At 33.7% G+C, this 23,669-nt stretch overlaps 1 long non-coding RNA gene across 1 annotated transcript; it reads right to left on the bottom strand.

The window, feature by feature from the left end:
• Positions 1 to 242: 242 nt before the first annotated feature.
• Positions 243 to 1,302, bottom strand: LOC107435972 (uncharacterized). Its single transcript, XR_007237718.2, has 2 exons — positions 922 to 1,302; positions 243 to 437 (listed from the first exon to the last, which is right to left on the bottom strand). It is a non-coding gene; the product is annotated as an uncharacterized LOC107435972 (long non-coding RNA).
• Positions 1,303 to 23,669: the final 22,367 nt, after the last annotated feature.

Raw genomic sequence — 23,669 nt, 5'->3', positions numbered from 1 at the left:
TTGTAGATTGAAAATTATATCTCTATGGCTACCAACATTTATCATCTAGGTCCATATTGACCAAAGATCTTCATGACTAAACAATTTTCCCCAAAGAGTCTAGTTTGCACATTTTATCATCACCGACTACAAGATGGCAATATCTTTTGATTGGGCTCCACGATGGCATCAACCAACTCTTGTGTTCGTAATTATTTTGAACTCAGTTCTCTTAATGTGTAGCTATATAACAGATATGGGAATGGACAAATTAATCAATACTAACCTTAACTAGATAAAGCATCAAGCAAATAAATAGGAGCGCACACTAGAATGTTTTGACAGGAAAAGAAGAAGTTAAAAAGAGTTAGGCATCAGAGCGTTATGCAATGAACCTTTGAAAGATTCCGCCCCAGTCTTCTTACAAGGGCATTAACATGGCCTGATTGATCCCCCTTCTGCATATTGATAACAGAAAAAAGCATCAGTATTTTTTTTTTTTTTTTTAAGCGCTAGTATTTCTGAAGGACGAAAAAAGAGAAAGAAAGGGCGAAGGGATTTCCTTGGCTCTGTAAATCTGAGGGACAAATTAAGAAGTTGCAAAATTCATAAACCTAATGACATCTAGCAGTGAAATTCGCAAACAAATGGCAGATCTGAAAGAAATACCGAGAGAGATAGAGAAAGAAAAAAGAGAAGGAAATGGGAAGCAAAGAGAACTAGAAAACTAAAAATAGTAGCAGAGGCTTCTGAGAGCTCCCTTCCCCAAGTGAAAGACAGACACAGAGAGAGAGAGAGAGAGAGAGAGAGAGAGAGAGAGAGAGAGAGAGAGGGGTAAGAACAAACAATTTTCTGTGGTAAAAAAAAAAAAAAAAAAAACAGAACGGCAAAAAAAGAAAAAAAAAATCAAAGAGAAATTCATAGAAGAAATTCAAAGAGAACCTGCCGATTTGCTTCAAGCTTTCGAGATGCAAAGAGCTACCGATTTGCTTCAACCCAGATTTACCACAAAATTTTGAAAGAAGAAAATGGATTGGGCATATGGGTTTGCGGTGAAAAAGGATTTTGCCTCAGAATATTTTCTTCTTTTTTGCCTCAAAATATTTACAGAAGAAGGGAAAAAAAAAAAAAAAAAAAAAAAAAAAGAGAGAAAGCAGGAAAGAGATGCAATGGATATGGAGTGAAAAAAGAAATAGATCAAAGTTAGATAGAAAAATGTATGTGAGATTGATTAATTGTATTTTTATTTATTTTCCCATTTCACGTCTGGCGAGAGGGTTTGCTCAAAAAAAAAAAAAAAAAAAAAAAAAAAAAGCCTGGCAGGAGGGGATACGCCAAAAAATTTTACTAAAAGTTCAACCATTTGCCGTAAAAAATTTACTAATTTGTCGGCAATAGTAACTTTGCCGAGGAAAAAAAATGTCGGAAAAATTCCATCAGTACTTCCACAAATATGAAAATAAATATCAGCTTTTGGGGGAATCTAGATCGAAGCCAATCCTTACCATATTGGAGGATATTAAGGTTAAGTTGATGGTAAGAATGAGAGAGAAAAGAGAAAAATGAGAACACACTCCAGAAGGTTTTGTCCTAGACTGTTGGGGAAGTTTGAGAAGCTGAAGATTGACTACAGAAGTTGCTTGTCAACTTAAGCTGGTGATCACCTACATGAAGTGGGTATATCACCTGATAAGTATGTTATAGATTTGGGCACCTGGACTTGTTTTTGTATACATGCCATATCATGTTACTCAACAGAACTATACACGAGGGTATACGAGGGGCTAATAAATCCACTAAGGCAATGTTGAGCATAAGCGACAAGGAAGGATATGGAGGTAGGATTGGATAAAGTTATCATTCTCTCATGTTTGGTGATGTCTATCTAGTTGATTTAAACATTCAAGCCACCCAATATATCCTATTGAGAACCGGATATTGTATCATTATTAAAAGCATGGGTTAAGAAAAAGAGTACTCGAATAAGAGTAATTTGTCTTCTCCACCCACAAATGAAACTCAACTTCTGCATTTTATTCATAGATGCTTTTTTTTTTTAATATTTTATACATATGGGCTTTAATGATTGGAATTTTTCAATGTTGCAAAAAGCCAATATCTTCCATTCCAATAAAATTTGTTTCAAGTTGGAGATAAAATAATTTAAAATTTTTATAAATGAATTATAGTCCAATCCAAGATTGCACCAAATGTAATATATCATATCCTATCTTCTAATCCAAGACTACACCAAACACGATAGTACAAAATATATTCAATCCTTCTTGCTTCAATCCAATCCTGTTCTGTCAGGTATATTCGATCTAATCCAATCTTGCATCCTAAAAACAGCATATGACAGTGTTTGGCATGCAGAATAAAGATGTATAAATAGGCAGGATTGGATAAAGTTATCATTCTCTCGTGTTTGGTGATGTCATCTAGCTTATTCAAAAATTCAAGTGCATCAATATATCCTATTGAGAACCGGATATTGTATCCTTCTTCAAAGCATGAGTTAGGAAAAAGTAGACTTGAATAAGAGTAATTTGTCTTCTCCAGCCACAAACAAAACTCAATTTCTGTATTTTACTCATAAGTATTATTTTTTTAATATTTTATACGTACAGGTTTTAATGCTTGGAATCTTTCAGTATTGAAAAATAAAGAAGCCAATACTTCCATTCCAATAAAATTTGTTCCAAGTTGGAGAAAAAATATCCTATAAAAAATGGAGACAAAATAGTTTTTATTTTTATCTTTTTATTTATTTATTTATTTTTAAAGATAGCCAGCTAATGTTCTTGCAACAACAAACATTCTGATTTATGTATTTTAAAAAAATATTTTTTAATTTGAAAGGAAAAAAAACAACAAATAATTTTATATCAATTATTTTTTTTTCTTCATTTATTTCTTTTATTTTTATTTAATTTGGGATTGGCAAATAATAAATATATTTTTGTTATATTATGTATTAAATTGTATAATAATTTAAATTTTTTATAAATTAATTATAGTCCAATCCAAGATTGCACCATACATAATATATCATATCTTGTATTTTAATCCAAGACCACACCAAACACAAGGGAATAAGAAATATATTCAACTATACTTACTCCAATCCAATCCGGTCATGTCAACTATATCTGATCCAATCCAATAATGTGTCCTGAAGCCTTGTTTGGTACGGTGTATTGCCATGTATTATGTGACAGCCCAGACCATTCGTATGCGATATTGTCCTCTTTGGGCCTGGAAAATCCTCTTATAATCCAACCCTCAAGGTTTTGTCAAAACGCATCGTAATGGTTAGGGGGAATCCTCTTTTAACCCCTACCTACCAGTCCCACTCGCACGGGCTTCCAGGCCCAATTATGATATTGTTCGCTTTTGGCCTAGCCCGCACAGTTTTACTTTCCCTCATGGGAACGCGTCGCAAGGGAAAGGTATCCACACGCTTATAAGCCATGCTTCATTCTCCTTTCCAACCGATGTGGGACTTCATAATCCACCCCCCTTGGGGTCCAGCATCCTCGCTGGCACACCGATCTGGGTCCAGCTCTGATACCATCTGTGACAGCCCAGACCACCCGCATGCGATATTGTCTTCTTTGAGCCTGGGGAATCCTCTTACAACCCAGCCCTCAAGATTTTATCAAAATACGTCGTAATGGTTAGGGGGAATCTTCATTCCCCTTTCCAACCGATGTGGGACTTTACATATTACCCTTGATTGTATTATGTAATAAGGCGTTTGGCAGTTGAAGACACGTGAAGGCTATTGGATTACTTAATACCTTTCGTGTTTTTTAATCGGGTGAAGGTTTCTTATCTAATACACTACTTTTTCCCTGTATAACATAATACCAACCCACAGCTTCTCCTCCCCCTGTCTTTATTCTCTGGTAACTCTTCTCAATTCTCTATTTTTTTTTCTCTCTTTAACCTAATGTTTTTTCATTCTTTCTATCTATCAATTACAAGGAAAAAAGAAGAACCAGCCTCTACACATCGCAAGTAAGTCTTCTCATGGCCAACTGGGTGCCTGCTTCTTTGCTTGCTCATCTGTGTGTTGTTTGCATGTTTGCATGCTGATCTGTGAGAGTGTGTGTGTGTGTGTGTGTGTGTGTGTGTGTGTTTGTGAGAGAGAGAGAGAGAGAGAGAGAGAGAGAGAGAGAGATGGAGACCGACCCACAATCAACTTAAAACAAAATGGTCCCCTAATCGTCCCCCTCAGTCACTGCCATAGTTGAACCAGTATCAACCCTCTCTTCTAGACACTCGCTTCTATGGGCCAAATCACTCTCCTTGGGAGTTATCCCTTTGACTACATCCTTCTCGGCTTTGTTACCTAGACACTCATCCTGAACAATCTTTGAACTTAAAACATAAAAACCCATAAATTTTGCTTGCTGATCCATGAAAGTGTGTATGTGTTTGCTTCGAGTGGATAGATGACTCTGGTTAAGGCCGACGGTCTTCAGTTTTTTTTTTTTTAAATTATTCCTTCCATTAATGTTCCTTTGAGTCTCTTGAAGCTCGTAACACAGAGATGGGTGTGAATTTTGAATTGATTTTTTTGTTTCCTTTTTTTTTTCCCTGTTTCTGGAGATTTAACCAAACAGAGAACCATTTGGGAAAATTTTGTAATAGAATTTGCTTGTCATTGAGTATTTTGATTGAAATCTACTGTTGAAATAATTGGATTGGATATTAGTTCGCTTTTCGCAAAGTGGAAGTTGTATAGAAATTTAGACATATAGCATGATTTTAGTTAATTATTTTTTTCACCTTTCCAATAATTTTGTTTAATTATCTTATTTATGATAAGATGACTTTACAGTTGACTTTGATATATGTATACTTATTGTGCTATGAATTGGCTGCTGGCGAGTTTTGGTGACTTTAGGTGGTTTTTATACATATATATATATATATATATTTTATGTTCAAAACCATTTATTAGGGAGAGAGTAGAGGATGAATTTTCTTTTAATGGGGGAAACTTGTTGATACGTGTAGGTAGTTGTTTAATACGAGGGTATTATTATTATTTTTGTTTTGGGTAAATATATGAGCCCCATGATCTCGGATTGAAAGGATTTGTTGTCTGTCTGAAAGAAAGACATAATATATTCATTTATGTTTTCCACAAAGTGCACAAACTTTTCTTTTTCCTTTTCTTATCTTTTCTTTTTTAACTTTTCTTGACCCCATTTTACATCATAATTCATGCATATGATATAAATGTTAGCCGAATAGCTTTGATCTTTTCTTTTTGGTCTCTACGACAACTTGGAATGTATAAATCATAAACTCATGCTCCATTGATGCATTTTAATCAAAATTTAGTCATGCTCCATTGGCTTTTCTTCTCTCTCAAAAATATATATAAAAAAAAATTGATCAACTCCAAACTCTTTTTAGATTCTATAGTGAAAATTTGAAATGTGGCCGTGTGTATACTTTGATAATACAATTATATAATGGGGCCTGTCATTTATACATTTTGAATGGGGCCATGTGTATATTTTGTATATTTTCACTTGGATTATACAATTATATAATGGGGCCATGTCAATTATACAATTTCAATCATAGAAAAATAAATAATATTCATTTATATATGTTTTATTTTAGTTTTGCCCTATAGTTGAAATGAACTAATTTTAGTTTTATTTCAGATTCATCCTTGTTTGTTCTTAGTAAAAAATCAGCTTATACTTTAGTGTCATTATACGTCGATGACATTATCATTACTGGATCTAATGGATCTATCATTCAAAAGCTTGTTTTAGATCTTGATTCCCAGTTTTCTTTGAAGGATTTGGGTGACTTACATTTTTTTCTTGGGCATTGAAGTCAAGCGGAACTCCAAAGGCATGTTACTCACTCAAACTAAGTATATTAGTGATCTTCTTAAGAAAACAGGTATGGATGGTGCAAAATCCTATCCTTCACCAATATTGTTAGTAAGCCTCTCTCTTTAGCTGAAGGCGATCCTTTATCTAATCCAGAACTTTTTAGAAAATAGTTAATGAAAATAGTTGATGAAAATAGTTGCATCAAAGTTTCCAGAAAACTAAACAGAGTTCTTTCTTCTCTTTCTCTCTCTCTCTTCTCTGTTCTTCATTTTCATTTCTTTTCTTTCTTTGGGTTTCAAATTTTCTCAATGCACTTCAGTCAGATTTAAGTAATATGTATCCCAAAGTAAAATCTTAAATTTCTTTCTTCATTTCTTTCTTTCTCTAGATTAATCAAGTTTTGCATGTGGTGGCCAATATTCTTACCTCTGATGGGGTTTTTGTTTAAATTTTGCTTTCTAAAATGCCAAGAAAGTAATAACAAATTTTAAAAAAAATTGTTTTTTGTTTTATCTCTTTCTTATCAATAAATGTAATTTTTTATGAAAATTACAAATAATTAAAGAGGATAAAGGATCGAAAACTTGGCTCAATAAACATTCATTTTATATATATATATATATATATATATATATATATATATATATATATATATATATAAATTAGAGGCTATCTAAAATTTTAGGCCTCAAAGATAATTTGAAAGTATAGCCAAGCCTATAAAATGAATGACACTTGAAAACAAATAGGGCTCATTTCACATATGGTCCCTTGTATTAAAGGGTAGGATTGGAATGAGTAATACTACATTTTTTTCGCAATCACTAGCACATTTATCTTGGCGCACAAAAATATGTGGCTCCCACCATTTAGTGCTACCAATGCTGCACTGTGTAAACCCATGAGGACACGTTTGGTGCACAGGATAGGTTTGAATCGTACATGATAGGTTTGGATTGGAGAGTGAAGAAATAGTCCATTCTTGTGTTTGACACAGTTTCAGAATGAATAATGGACTAGTTGTGTTATGTTTGGTGTAGGATGGAGCTGAATTTGATTATTTTGTAATTATTTAAAATAATTATTTTTTTAAAAAATAAATCATATATTTATATTTTAAAAAAATATTATATTTAATTAAAGTTGTAAATTTGTATAATTATATTTACATACAAAATTTTATTTTTTTTATACCCACAAATTACATTAATATATTGTTTTAAATATAAATTAAAATTAAATTATAACATGGTATTTTATAAATAGCAATTAAATAAAAATAAAAAATAATTTAACATCATATATAACTAAAATTATAAATATTATATATTTATATTTACTGACAATTGTAATTTTTTTAGACTCACAAATTATGTTAATATATTGTTTTAAAAGCCAAATAAAGTAAAATTATAATATGATAAGTCATAAATAACAATTAACTAAAATTCAAAAAGAAAAAAAGCTTAATGTTATATTTAATTAAAGGCTTGTTGATAACATAGTAACATCCATCTCCACTTCATATATATATATATATATATATATATATTTCACATGTAGGTTTAGTTTTATTTAGTACTGCATACATAATATATGTTGGATTTTATAAGGATAATCTACTTACACAATCAATAAATAAATACATCCATCCAAAATAATCCAAATAAACAACCTAATATAAAATTATAACTCCACTCGTTGTTTAAGCGAGCACGTGTATATGTGTTGGTATTTTGTATTGGATTTGCCTCATTAGGATTCTTCATCATTCGTTCTAAATACTCATCATTTGCAATATCAGCTTCTTCAGTGGTATGATGTGCTTGATATTCATTATTTTTAAATTCTTGCACTTGCTGATGATATTCAGGTCAAGATTAATATATCTCTGGTTGTCTACCTTTAAACACAACATAAATTTTTATTTTTTTTACCATTCGATATTCTTTCATATAATAATAAATGATAACATAACATGATAATATAATTAAACCAAAAAAAAAAAAAGCGCAATACTTAAATCAATCAAGTCCATGATAATATACTAAAACATAACACATATAATCATAAATGTCTTTAAATCCACTAACATATGACATATGTCCATAAGTTTTAAATCCAATTGTTCATAAATGTGATCCCCTCAAACATAGACACAAATATATAATCCATAACAATACTAATTTAGTTATCTAAAAATTTAGTAGCAAATTCAATCTTCTATACATCTGTTTCAATAATCTTAAAGACCTCTACATTTGATGAATCAGATCTCATTGCCTTTGAAACTTTGAGATTTTCAATAACAGAGAATCCTAATCTTTTAAGCTCCACAGCTAAGTATTTTTGACAATTGGCCTTAGATTTTTCAAACTTCTCAGACAATTACTTAAACAATTGAGATGCTATCTTGCCAAACCTTCTCGCAAGGTCATTATCATTATCTTTTAGTCTGGACTTCCTCTTACTTCTTGATTGGGATTGTGTGAATGATTCATTGTGTATGGTTTGATTCACAGACATAGAAAAACTCACATCATTAAAGTGTTCATTTGCATCCTCCATAATGATATCATTAACCATACCATTGGAGTTTGTGCTCAAAGTCCTATTGCATGATTCTTCCCAAATATGTTAGCAAGCCTCTCATACATCGGAGAAGGTGTAACTTCCCCGCCTTTTTACATTTGGATTACTCTAAAATAAAGAAAAACAAAGTATAAGTTAAAAGAAAAAAATTGTTCATATATTATGAAAAAAAAAATTAAGAAAATAGTCCAAAAATAAATAAAAATAGATGTCCAAAAATTCAAAACCAGCACATAGGATTTCCAAGCTTCATCACTATTAACCTCCACACATTTAAGAGAGACATTCAATCTAAATCCAATTTTATTTAGCATATGATATATTATACCATCTTTCTTCTTCCATTTTTTCATCTTTAACTCAATATGTGGAGTTGCACACAATCCCAAGTTAGGACACATCTCAGATAATCGCCTCTCAGTCCTATTAAGTGTGCCGGGATGATACAAACCTAGGACGACCTGTGCCTAAACCCATATTATATTAGCCTCGATCTAATTATGTTCAAATTCTAATGGTCACCTCAACCCCTAACCAACCTGTGATTAGAAACCTTGATATAATGAAGACACCACAATAGGTGATGAATATCCTATTGATAAGTCAAACTAAAACACTCATTCACTAATGATGTTTTAAGTGTTCAAAGAGAAGAAAGAGAATTCAATCTCACAAATAATTTTCTGTATGAATAATGTAATCAATATTATTGATAAAACAAGCCCTTAAATAAGCTAAAAAGTTACAAAATAAAACTCTAATTATCTAGGTAAAACCGACCACCAAAGAATAGGAAACCTAGCTTGGCCGAAATTCACCTCCTTTCCTAATCTAATTTGGATTAATTAATTCCTTTATTTTGAATTAGAAATTAATTAATTTAAAATGAAAATAATAAAATAATAACTTTTATAAGTTGATTTTTCCAGCAAATAAATAAATAAAAACCAAATAAAAGACTAATTTCCTAAAACAAAAAGTCAAAATCAAATTAGGAAACTAGTTGAGTAGTTTGACTACTAAAGTATTTTTGACCAATCTCCAACTTGTTTGGGCTCCAAATTAGCTTTCATATGCCATTTAGGATGCCAAATATAATTAATAATCACAATATGCCCCTTGATTGGAATAAGTCAAACAAGAAGAAAAGTCAAAGCCAACGGCTAAACAGCACATTTTCGGCCAAATTGAGATGCTGTCCATACAAATCCTTTTTAGATGCTTTTGATTCTACCTTGGCTGGATTCCATGTCCTCTTAATTATATTAATTGAGTTTATGAAGTGCTAGAACCATTTCTTGCTGCTCGGAGTCCAAATTTGCACGAAAACAGCTACCTAGGTACGTATCGGCCTCCACCACTTGGATGCTCAAAATAGACTTTGTATTTGCGGGTATTGACAAGCCCATTTGAGAATTAATTACTCCCTGTATAAAAGTAGCCATGTTTTCCTTAAATATCTTATCTTGAGCCATAGTGACCGGCCCGGTCTTCATCTGTATTGGGTCAGCAACCCAGCGGGTTGTCGGTTGTGCGGGTTCGTGCGGATTCTCATCATGGGCTTGAATGATCTTGTGTCACAATGTTGCCCACTAGCTACAGCTTAATCTAAAATAACTAGAAATGCATCTTCCTCACTTTTACTCCATGCACGCCTAGATTCAAACCCTTTATTATCATTACTGCTACCTCCAACTTCCTTTTCTATTCAAATGGAAATGTTATGATTTCAACAACACCATTACAATAAACAAAACATAATAGACACCTAAATTATTACACATAAAACGTATTCTATTTACTACAAATTATCCAAAAGTTTTGATAAACAATATAAAATAAAATAGTTACAATATAATATTCTACAGAACAATCAACTACTAACCATGACAACATCTCCACTCATTAAATATTTGCTTAGCTAACTCATCTCTCCAATTAGTCCATTGATCTGAAGAAGCAATTGATCCTATAATGTCATCCGCTTTACTAATTTCAACATCTACACCCATATCAAACTCAATTTTCCCAGGATCAAGTGGCATTTCTTTTCTAATAAGATTATATATAAGACAACAGACGGTAATGATCTTGATTTGTGTTCTTATTTGGATAGAAAGATGGACTTCTTAAAATTACGCATTACATTTTAAGAACCCCAGAGCATCTTTCTATGACATTTCTTGAAGATGCTTGCTTTGGAATGAAATACTCTTCATAATTTATGGGTGTATAACCATCACTCCATTCAAAAACATGATATATTTTTCCTCTGTATGGTGCAATAAATATTTCACCATTAGCGTAACCAGTATCTACTAAGTAATAAAACCTAAAAAAGAAAAATGTATCCCATTAGTTTATGCTATGTTGGACCATTATAGTGTACAATTTGAGAATTAATCTTATCAGTTGGTACTTTTAATCCATTTGGCTTACTTAATGCATCTTAGAGTACTCTTGAGTTCGGAGCGGAACCTTCCCAACCAGGTATTATAAATATAAATTCCATATTCAGGTTACATACACCAAAGACATTCATGGCTATCTAACATTTCCTTATTTGATATCTTGGCTTATTGATTTCAGGTACATTCACCTTAATATAAGTTCCATTTAATGCTTCCAAACAATTATTGTGAAGTCCCACATCGGTTGGAAAGGAGAACGAAACACTCCTTATAAGTGGGTGTGGATACCTTTCCCTTGCGAGGCCTTTTAAAACCTTAAGGGCTGGGTTATAAGAGGATTCCCCAGGCCTAAAGAGGACAATATTGCATGCGGATGGTTTGGGCTGTTATAGTTAGTATCATAGCCAATACCCGGATTGATGTGCCAGCGAGGACGCTGGACCCCAAGGGGGGAGGATTGTGAAGTCCCACATCGGTTGGAAAGGAGAACAAAACACTCCTTATAAGTGGGTGTGGATACCTTTCCCTTACGAGGCCTTTTAAAACCTTAAGGGCTAGGTTGTAAGAGAATTCCCCAGGCCCAAAGAGGACAATATCACATGCGGGTGGTCTGGGCTGTTACAATTCTACATCACAAACAAATTTACTCAAGTAAGATAGTGTTACAAATAATCTAAGTATAATATTATTAACTAACCTATTCCACAAACATACCTTAAACATTTTCCATCTACCATTCAAATAATTATCTAACACAAGTTCTGGATGTCTCAATAAAACCCCATGTAAGTGTAATACTCCATTCAATATTGCATTGAAGTACCTACTAATTGTCTCCCCCTATCTATAGAATCTAGTAATAATTATATGGTTCTTTGCATGATGTGCAATTATGTGCAGAAATATACACACTTGCTATTCCAATATAACAATACCATCTTTTTTAATATATTCATCATGATGTAATAATCGATATAAAATACTAAATGTTTTTCTATCCATCCTAAGTTGACTAATACAATTCATATCATTGTCTGACAAACTACTTACAAAAGACATATGCAATTCTGTAGTCCTCGTTATTCGATTTCTAATACCTATAACATTTTTATTTTCCATGGTATATGTATGCACAGAAGCAAAATCACTATAAAACACATACAAAAATATTCTAATTCTAAATCATTGGCAAGCAACAAGAACGCAGTGACATTTCTTCAATCCATATCTACTGCATTGAAAAAAAGAGCCAAAAAAAAAAACATAGTAAATTAAGTTGCTATATAATGTAAATCATCATTATAGAACATTAAATAAATGCATAGAAAAATATTAGCAAAAATAAAACTTGCAGCCATATAGAATACTACTACAATATATATCATTGGCAAAACCTAGTTATTCGATTCTTAACACCTATATCATTTTTAATTTGCCATGGAATATGTATGCACATAAGCAAAACCACTATAAAACACATGCAAGAATATTCTAATTCTAAATCATTGGCAAGCAACAAGAATGCAGTGACTTTTCTTCGATCCATATCTACTATATTGAAAACAAGAACCAAAACATAGTAAAAAAAAATGCATAGAAAATTATTAGTAAAAATAGAACCTGTAGTCATATAGAATACTACTATAATATAATAAAAACCATCAAATACCATAGTATGCAAAATTTGAGCCAAGCTAATTTCTTTGAAGCATGAGGTAAGGAGGAAGATATATATATTTATATATGATATAGTCTTTAAAATTCCTATATGGCTTACATCACCACCAATAATAATAATAACCAACTAGACATTGAAACTCAATCAACCAAACAAAAACAAATGTAAAACACAACAAACCGGAAGCAAAATAAAATGTGCGTAACATCTTGAATTATAGAACCAGCCCGCCAATCATTAATGGGCTTGCCTTCATTTAATGCATTCACAATCTGAGAATTATCTGACTCTAACATGATTCGAGAAAATGGAGCCCATGTAAGGAAAAAAAGGAAAAAAAAATCTACAAGAATAGAAAAAAAAAAGAAAAAAAAGAGAAAAAAAAAAAAAGGTTGTTTACAAAATGGGCCGGGGCCCACTTTAAAAATAATATATTATTTTATTGGATTTCAAAAGTACATTAAAATGGAAATAGACGTTCAAAATTTTCTTCTTTTCTAATTTCCTTCTTTTTATTTTTTTTTTCCCTACCGATTCTTTAATTATGTTGGATTCTTTTCAAAACAAATCGCTTTGGTCTAGTAAACACTAGTGCCACAACAGGAATTAATGTAAAAATAGTTTTACAAAAAATGATAAATATAGTAATTGAACCAAAAATAGCAAATTTGCTAGTTTTCTTGGCCTTTTTTTTTTTTTTATATACATACATCTTAATTTCCTTTAACGAAAAATTATTTTATTTTATTTTTTAAAATTTTCTTATCATTAAGTGTGGACCATTTCTATAAATGTAGGAAAACAAAACGATTCCAAAATTAAAAATACATATATAAGATTTTGTACAAACTTTAAATACACCAGCATAATAAAACTTGCATCTTATTGTAATTAAGTTCACAGTACAAAGTATCTACATTATTGTTTTGCATTGTAAAGGAAACAGAAAGTAGAAAACAAAATAACCATAGCTGATAATTATTTTCAAACCAGAACAGTTCTATTTAAAGTTGTTGTAGTCTGCTGATCCGTAGTCTCACTACCTTCATTTAAGAGTCATGAATCATAATGGCAATTGCTGAAGCAAAAGGGTATTATCCAATGGCTCATCACAACCTTAGTAATACTCACAGAGAAGACAAGGAAAAAAAGGGTAAAAACACAATCAATTATTAGAAAAACTTATTTACAAAATGCAATCCTAGTTTTCCACAGTACCATCTTTAGATAAACTCACATAGAATGCTATAGCCACTTCATGATTCCCTAATTCTAGTCGATATATAAGAGTCCAACATGTGGGTATGTGGAAAAGTAAGATGGTGAAAGATAAATGTTTAGAAACAATCATAATAGACCAAAATTATAGGTATCAAATTAGTTTATCAAATTTTATACATGACTAATTAATTATGTCACTTTTCTATTGCTCTAGTCAATTTTTTAAACCATCAAATAATTTGGTATAAAAAAATTTTCTAGTAAACAAAGTATATTATATCAAATGAATAGGTAATGAAATCCAAAGAATATGATATTGAAAGCATAGAAGTCTCTAGCTTTGGGTTGGGTAAAAGACCAAAAGCAAAATCACAAGCTCAAAGAACCACATTGAAATAATAATCATAAAGTTGCCTTTAGCAAATACCATTTCACTTACAGTCATATAAAAGTATGATACGATAACAATGACGTTTTAATCAAATTAAATATTATAACAAGATTAAACCAAGATGTGTTTCTAGCTTCAGATTCGTAAGCCAAACTCTTAAACAAAAGTTATATGTCAAATTATATTTCAAATTCACCCTGTTAGCCATACATGAAGAACAACCATGGCTTTAGCCATTTATTACTATTTGAAGTTGTTGAAGTGTGGCAAGTTTACCACTTGATGGTGCATGTCACCGGCTAGCATGCACACCTTGGTATCAAATCCTTTCCTTTTATGAGTTTATATTTTTTTGTATGTTTTTAATGTATGCAAGGTATATTTTGATAATGTTTTATGCCTAAGTTATGTATGCAAAAGTATAGGCAAAATTATGCACAAAAGAGTAGGAATGTTATGCTTGAAATGCCTATGGTGCTGGATTCATAATTTCCAGCAACATAGTTCCACTATGTATCTTATATCTCAGGTTGCAAATGGAGTTTTGGGCTGAAAGTTTGAGGGATGTCTACAGACATATATAGAAGACTATGGTTCAAATTGCAGGTCAAAATGACATGGTAAAGTCCATTTTCTATTCCAAACAGATTGCTGTATCTGATGGGCCCAGTATGCAGAGTATGGGCCAGTTTTGGAGCTGTTTGGCCCATGATCCGGTTCCAGAACTTTCCTAGCTCTTGGAACAATATTTATTAATGACCAAGGATACTTCAAACCAAGGTTCATAAGCAGATACAAAGGGGAACTAAGTAGGTGAAGCTAGTTTGGTTGTTTACCCAAACTAGTTAAACAATAGGAACTTAGTTCAAAACCATGTGCCACTTTTTACTATATTTGGAATAGACATGCTGCAGCTGGTTTTTGACTCTTTTGTGTATGAAAAGTTAGGTGTTGACCATTTTACTTTTTAAATTTCAAATACTTTACTCATTTTGTAAGCTCACATGCTTGGCATGTGTGAACTAGTTGTAATTTCAAGCTTATATAGTAAAATGAATGAAATGCCTACATATCCAAGCCTTATTTTCAAAAGCCAACGTGTTCCTCTTCTTCTTATCTCTTCTTCAACACCTTAGAACACTTTAGGAACCCTAAAAACCAGAAAACACCATAACCAAAACCTAAAAACACAACTCACACACAACCATTCCCAAGAGCATCACCAAAAGCTTGCTTGTTGCTAACACTTCAAGCTAGCTTGCTCTTGGTCATAACCTTCTCACCCCAACAAAGTGGTATCAGAGCAAGGTAAATTTTTGTGAGATTTGTGAGGTTTTTGGGCTGGTTCGTTCCTTGAGAGTGAAGAGATACTTGAAAGCACAAATATATTTTCATATTCCTTCATACTCGAAAGCAACATTCACATGGCTTCTTAAAGTTTTTCAACTCCTTCTCCTCCTATCTTCAATGGGGAGAACTACAACATTTGGAGTATCAAGATGCAAGCCTACTTGAAGGCTTATGGTCTTTGGAAGGTCACCATAAATCCCCAAGAACCCGAGCCTTTGAGACAAGGGGCAACGGTCAACCAAATCAAGCACCATGAGGAGGAATTGGCTAAAGGTTTCAAGGCTCTCACCGCCATTCATTCTTGTATTAGTGATACCATTTTCACACGGATAATGGCATGTGAGAGTGCCAAAGAAGCTTGGGACAAGCTTCAAGATGAGTTCCAAGGGAGTGCTAGGACAAGGCAAATGCAAATCCTTAACCTAAGGAGGGAGTTTTAGACTATCAAGATGAAAGACAAAGAAACGGTTAAGGAGTTCACCACAAGGCTTCTTAATGTGGTGAATCAAATTAGGGTGCTAGATGAAAGATTAAGTGACCAAAGGATTGTGGAGAAGGTGTTGGTCTCCTTGCCCGAGAGGTTTGAAGCTAAGATATCTTCATTGGAGGAGTCAAGGAATCTAAATGAAATTTCCTTGACCGAGTTGGTGAATGCCTTGCAAGCTACGGAGCAAAGGAGGAGGATTAGACATGAAGAATCAATGGAGGCTACATTTGTGTCTAAACAACATCAAAGGACACAAAATCAAAAGAAGAACAAGCTTAAGGTCATAAAGGAGAAAGGTGAAACTAGCAAACCCGAGAGGAAGTCCTATGAACCTTGTCTCCATTGCAAGAAGAAAGGTCATCATCCAAGAAGGTGTTGGTGGAGGCCGGATGCATTTTGCCATAAATGCCAACAAAAGGGTCATGTGGAGAGAGTATGCAAGGCAAACAAGAAAGATAAGCAACAAGCAAATGTTGCTAAAGATAATGTAAGTGATAGTGAATCCGAAGAGTTGTTTGTTGCTACTTGTTTTAGTAGCATCAAGAATGATGAAGGATGGATCATTGATAGTGGAGCAACACACCATATGTCTCACAAGCATCAGTGGTTCACAAACTTGGATAGGAGTAGCCACAATAAAGTCAAAATTGGAAATGGAGCCTTGATGGAAGTGAAAGGCAAAGGAGATGTGGTGATACACACCACCAAAGGTATCAAAACTATCCATGATGTTCTCTATGTACCTTCTTTATGTGAGAACTTACTTAGTGTAGGTCAAATGCTTGAGAACAAATATGCATTACACTTCTCAAACATGACATGCACTATAGTTGATCCACATGGAAATGAATTAATGTGTGTTGGAATGAAGAACAAGAATTTTAGATTGAATATGGATGAAAATGGTGCATCGGTTGCATTGAACACCAAAGTTGAGAACACCTCTCAACTTTGGCATAAAAGACTAGGCCATGCTAGCTTTAAGTCATTGGTAGGCACACATGAACTTGTTAGAGACGTGCCATTGGTGGAGAAGCAAGAACATGTGTGTGAAGTGTGTCAAAAAGGAAAGCATATTAGGCTAGCATTTCAATCTTGTTCTTGGAGATCAAAGGAGAAGTTAGGACTTATACATTCGGATATTTGTGGTCCTATGAGTGTTCCATCCTTAAATGGCAGCAAGTATTTCATAACTTTCATTGATGATTACTCAAGAATGTGTTGGGTGTATTTCCTTGAAAGAAAATCACAAGCTTTGGAGAAGTTTGTAGAATTTATGAAGTTAGTGCAAAATCAATCCGGTTGCACTATAAAGGTGTTAAGGACGGACAATGGTGGGGAATACACAAGTGAGGCTTTCAAACAACTTTGTAAGGATCATGGTATAGTTCATCAATTCACTACACCATACACACCACAACAAAATGGTGTATGTGAAAGGAAAAACCGTACCATCATGGAGATGGCTAGATGTTTGTTGTTTGAAAGTGGCTTGCCAAAGAAGTTTTGGGTCGAAGGAGTTAATACATCCATCTACATCCAAAATAGGCTTTACTCCAAGTCTTTGAGGAGTAAAACCCCATTTGAGCTTTGGTTTGGATATAAGCCTTCTCTTGATCATCTAAGGGTATTTGGAAGCATTTGTTACATCCTAGTACCACAAGAGAAGAGAGGAAAGCTTGATGAAAGGTCACAAGTTGGTGTTTTGGTTGGCTATAGTGATGTGACCAAGGGATATAGAGTGTATAACTTGGAAACCAAGAAACTTGTGATAAGTAGAGATGTGAAAGTTGATGAGGAAGCTAAATGGGTTTGTAGTAAGGAGGAGTTGGCTAGTATGGATGAAGACAATCGGCTTGAAGCTCATGATAACGATGAGGAACAAAGAAATGATGAAGGTGCTGCCCATGATGATGAATATGATGAGAATGAGCTAGAAATCTCCATAGGGGCTGATTTGGATATTGGTGATGGTGTGAGAGGCACAAGACCTCTTAATGAGATTTATGAAAGGTGTAATGTGGCATTGAGTGATCCAATCAATGTCCATGAGGCTATGGCAAGAAAAGAGTGGAGACAAGCCATGCAAGATGAAATCGATGTGATAAACAAGAATGACACTTGGAGCTTGGTAACAAAACCGAAGGGAAAGAATGCTATTGGGGTGAAGTGGATCTTTAGGACCAAGTACAATCCGGATGGGTCCATAAATAAGCACAAGGCAAGGCTTGTTGTCAAAGGATATGCACAACAAGCCGGTGTGGATTATGGAGAGACTTTTACACCGGTTGCAAGGATGGAAACCATAAGACTTCTTCTTGCAATTTCGGCACAAAAGTCTTGGAAAGTATATCACCTTGATGTGAAGTCAGCCTTCTTGAATGGGATATTGAAGGAGGAGGTCTATGTTGTGCAACCCGAAGGTTTTGTGAAGAAAGGAAGTGAAGAGAAGGTATACAAGCTACACAAGGCCTTGTATGGCCTTAAACAAGCTCCTAGGGCATGGTATGCCAAGATAGATGGTTTTTTGACAAAGCATGGATTTAGGAGGAGTCCTAATGAGCCTACATTGTATATTAGGACTCATGGTTGCATGGTGTTGGTGTCTCTTTATGTTGATGACCTTCTAGTGACCGGTGGTAATGAGAAAGAAGTGAGCAATTTCAAAAGTGAGCTAGAATTGAACTTTGAGATGTCTAGCCTTGGGGAGATGAAATACTTTCTTGGAATTGAAGTTGTCCAATCATCCAAGGGCATCTTCATATCTCAAGAAAGCTATGTGAAGGAGCTGCTCAAGAAGTTTGACATGGAAGATTGTAATAGCGTTGCCACACCTATGAATGAAGGCACCAAGTTGGTGAAGGATGATGATTCTCCAAAGGTAAATCCTTCCATCTATAGAAGTTTAATTGGTAGCCTTTTATATGTATGCTCTACTAGACCGGATATCATGTTTAGTGTGGCTGTTTTGTCAAGATTTATGCATAGTCCATCACAAAATCATCTTAGTTGTGCAAAAAGAATCCTAAGGTATTTGAAAGGTACTAGTGATTTTGGTATATGGTACAAGGATGGCATGAATGAAGCTTTGCTTGGTTATAGTGATAGTGATTGGGCTGGTTCTTTGGATGATAGCAAGAGCACATCGGGCTACATTTACACTCTTGGAAATGGTCCTTTCTCATGGAATTCCAAGAAGCAACAAACCGTTGCACAAAGCACCGCGGAAGCCGAGTATATTGCTTGCTCAAGTTGTGCTAATCAAGGTGTTTGGCTTAGGAAATTATTGGAGGACTTGAGCTTGAAGCAAGAGGAAGCCACGGTAATATTGTGTAACAATACTTCAGCAATACCAATTGCACAAAATCCAGTCCAACATGGGAGGACCAAGCACATACCGGTCAAGTATCATTCCTTAAGGGAATTTGAAGCAAGTGGTGAAGTGAAGTTGGAGTATGTGACTTCCGAGGAGAACTTGGCGGATATCTTCACCAAGCCATTGGGAAAGAAGAGATTTGAGATATTGAGAGGACTTCTCAACGTCTCATACAAAATTGCCAAGGAGGAGTGTTGAAGTGTGGCAATTTTGCCACTTGATGGTGCATGTCACCGGCTAGCATGCACACCTTGGTATCAAATCCTTTCCTTTTATGAGTTTATATTTTTTTGTATGTTTTTAATTTATGCAAGGTATATTTTGATAATGTTTTGTGCCTAAGTTATGTATGCAAAAGTATAGGCAAAATTATGCACAAAAGAGTAGGAATGTTATGCTTGAAATGCCTATGGTGCTGGATTCATAATTTCCAGCAACATAGTTCCACTATTTATCTTATATCTCAGGTTGCAAATGGATGTTTGGGCTGAAATGTTGAGGGATGTCTACAGACATATATAGAAGACTATGGTTCAAATTTCAGGTCCAAATGACATGGGAAAGTCCATTTTCTATTCCAAACAGATTGCTGTATCTGATGGGCCCAGTATGCAGAGTATGGGCCAGTTTTGGAGCTGTTTGGCCCATGATCCGGTTCCAGAACTTTCCTAGATCTTGGAACAATATTTATTGATGACCAAGGATGCTTCAAACCAAGTTTCATAAGCAGATACAAAGGGGAACTAAGTAGGTGAAGCTAGTTTGGTTGTTTACCCAAACTAGTTAAACAATAGGAACTTAGTTCAAAACCATGTGCCACTTTTTACTATATTTGGAATAGACATGTTGCAGCTGTTTTTGACTCTTTTGTGTATGAAAAGTTAGGTGTTGACCATTTTACTTTTTAAATTTCAAATACTTTACTCATTTTGTAAGCTCACATGCTTGGCATGTGTGAACTAGTTGTAATTTCAAGCTTATATAGTAAAATGAATGAAATGCCTACATATCCAAGCCTTATTTTCAAAAGCCAACATGTTCCTCTTCTTCTTATCTCTTCTTCAACACCTTAAAACACTTTAGGAACCCTAAAAACCAGAAAACACCATAACCAAAACCTAAAAACACAACTCACACACAACCATTCCAAGAGCATCACCAAAAGCTTGCTTGTTGCTAACACTTCAAGCTAGCTTGCTCTTGGTCATAACCTTCTCACCCCAACAGAAGTTAAATATAGTTCATTCAATAAAGGTAATAACGGGAAAAAGCACCTAAGAGATACAAAACAAAGCCATACAGTAAGCAAACCCTAAACCATAAAAAATTTACAACATTAAAGATTCAATCCTCATCTTCTTTTGATGTTAACTCTATAAAAATTGTAGAAAGCATACTAAAGTTGTCGACCACTTTCTAGTTATAGGCTTCATTTTTTATTCATCCTGTACTTATCCAGAACATTGCCACCAATCCAATTAATCCAAGAAGATAGCTACATGTGAAGCAATGAGCTAAGTTACAACCTCCTTTTTTCTTTTTATTCATTGTTGGTTGCTTGATTAATAATAGGCAAAAAAGTTCAAAAGTAGAGGATAAATAACTTCTCAGAATCATTTTGTCCAACATATAGCAACCATAAGTAACACATCAATGACTCAGACTCCATTGCAAAAGCAAATGACAAGAATGCTTAAAAAATAAAAACACTATTTGGAATCTCAGTCGTTTCCACATACATTTCCTCATGTAATTTCAAAAGAAAAGTAGATGGCAAAAACTGACTGATATAATATATTCAAACTTCATATAAAAACCATTCATTTTAGTTGGTGATTTTTTGTCTATACAAACAAACTCATCCACAAAAAATAAAATTTCATCGATATCAAGTTAGAAATTATAATGAGCTTTGATATTTATCACGATTTCAAATTGACTATTTTACTTTCTAAATTTGCAATTGCTTTAGGTGGCTCTCTTTATGCAAGAGCTGCAGATCTAGACCACAAAATAAAGCCTCTAAATTCGCAAACCAAAGCCCTAATTTTGCAGATAATGAACTCTATTAGGAGTGGGACTGAACTCCACCAAAGTATAGATAAAAGGGGTTGGAAGGCATGAAATATTTAGTATTACCCTTTATGATTCATGAGTCACATAAAAATCATATAAAAAATACATTCAGTAAAGAAATCACATAAAAAATGAAGATGAAGAAGGCAACTCGAAGAAGAAGAAAAAGAAGAAAAAGGTAGATCGAAGAAGAAGAAGAAGAAGAAGAAAAATAAGGTGGATCAAAGAAGAAGAACAATAGATCGAGAATAACTTACTAAGATTTCAAAAGGTTTTCAATGGGAGAGCCGCAAGAGAGCATGTTCCAGTGAGAGGGCATGTTTCAATGAGAGAGTTGTTTCGAAGAGAAATCCTATCCCAATGTGACCCAAAGGTTTCAATGGGTTAATTGAGTCTCTTTGCAGTAGGACAAGTTGTAACATGTCGACCCAATAAAATGCCCCGAATTCAAATTTTTGACCAAGGTTGATATGAGTTAACCAAGTGAATTCTATGGTTGACCTTTACTGTGAGAGGAATTTTGTATTGACCAAATTACCATGGTGAAGTACTCATTGATACGAGTTCGTAGACCAGTAGTACGCCAAAATCAGAGCTAAAGTTAAAAAGTTACAATCCAAACAAGATGCGATCCAGATGGATCTGTGAGTACAAAGTTGACTTTTTATCTATATGGGTTTTGATCTTGACCCCTGTTATTATGTGATAGTGCTCATCCCTACGAGTCAGAAGACTGGCAGTACTGTTAAAAAGTTATGGGTCTATAAAGTTGTGTCTATTTTTCTTGGAACTGGCCTTATTTGGTAATGAAAAGGTGCCACGTGTTATGTTTATAAAGATGCCATACTTCATGACAAGAGAGGGACATGTGTCATCCTTAGTAAAAAAATTATTTTCTTTTCTTTCTCCATTCCCTTTCTCTCCTCCACACACATGAAAAAAAAGGACCTCTCTCTCTCTTTCTCTCGCTAGCTAGCTCGGTTGCCAAATTTCATGGTTGATAGGCAGCGTGCCAAATCGGGCGTTGGAAGCCGATGGAGGCCATTTCTCTTCTTCTAGTGAATCCGCCATGCTTCAATGTGCCCAGGCCACACCGCCTTGACTGTTTGTTAACCCATCAAGCCAGTTTCAGTAAGGTGTGCTCTGATCGCCAAGGGAGGCATTGATGCACCGGAAAACGGCCATGGAAATCGGTGGCAGACACATTGTTGACCACCAGATTTCGGCCATCTCGAGCTGCGTTCTCAATCTTTCCCCCTAATTCAAGCCTCTCGAAGCTAATGGTGCCTTGTTTTCTCCAATTCGAGCTCTTTTATGGCTTACAAAGGGACAATTCGGTAGAAGTTTTTGATGAGAATTCCGACCAACGCTAGCGAAGTTGAGCACAATGGAGGTTAGTTTCATGTTCCTTGTCCTCTTGCCTTTCTATTGGTACCTTGTTTATAAATTTTGGTGGTATATTTGGAAAATTGCCATTCTTGAGTGAATTTTTATATTTAGTGTGAAAATGGTGTGAAATTGAATATATATACGTGTTTAGATGTATATGTGCTTGTATGTTCGCAAATAAATATATTTTGTATATGTATATATGTACTATTGTATGTGAAGATGTCTATATATATTGTGGGGTGTATGAATATATATATATATATATATGTGTATATATATTTGTTTAAATATATACTGTTGAAAGCCTTTGTATATACATATCAAAAGATATATATATATATATATATATGTGTGTGTGTGTGTGTGTGTGGACATTTACACTTATTAAAATATGCTTGTCAAAGGTTTGTATGTATATATTTAAATATGTGCATATATGTATGGATATCTATAGATGTATATATTTATATATATATATATATATATACACATTTGTGTATATACATACTTTCCAAAAGGTTGTATATATGTGTGTGTATCTGTGAATGTATATTTTGCGTTATTTAACATTTGAAAAGTATTATGTATGCTTTAAAAATTACGAAAATTGTTATTTAATTTTATTATGCTATTTTATGTGACTTAAATATATTGGTTATATAATATTTATTATACGCTTTGGAGAAATTAATTGTATTTATTTATTGTTGAATTTAATTTATAGTTATTTTGTATAATAAAATGTATTTAAGTGAAATTAAATTGTATGTGAATTTTATGTGAGTTAATATAATTTTTACATAAATAAATTTTAATGATTTAAGAAGACAACTAAGTTTTAGTGTA

Source organism: Ziziphus jujuba, chromosome 3, assembly GCF_031755915.1.
Source record: "Ziziphus jujuba cultivar Dongzao chromosome 3, ASM3175591v1".
NCBI lineage: Eukaryota > Viridiplantae > Streptophyta > Magnoliopsida > Rosales > Rhamnaceae > Ziziphus > Ziziphus jujuba.
This window is presented reverse-complemented; position numbering and strand designations above follow the sequence as displayed.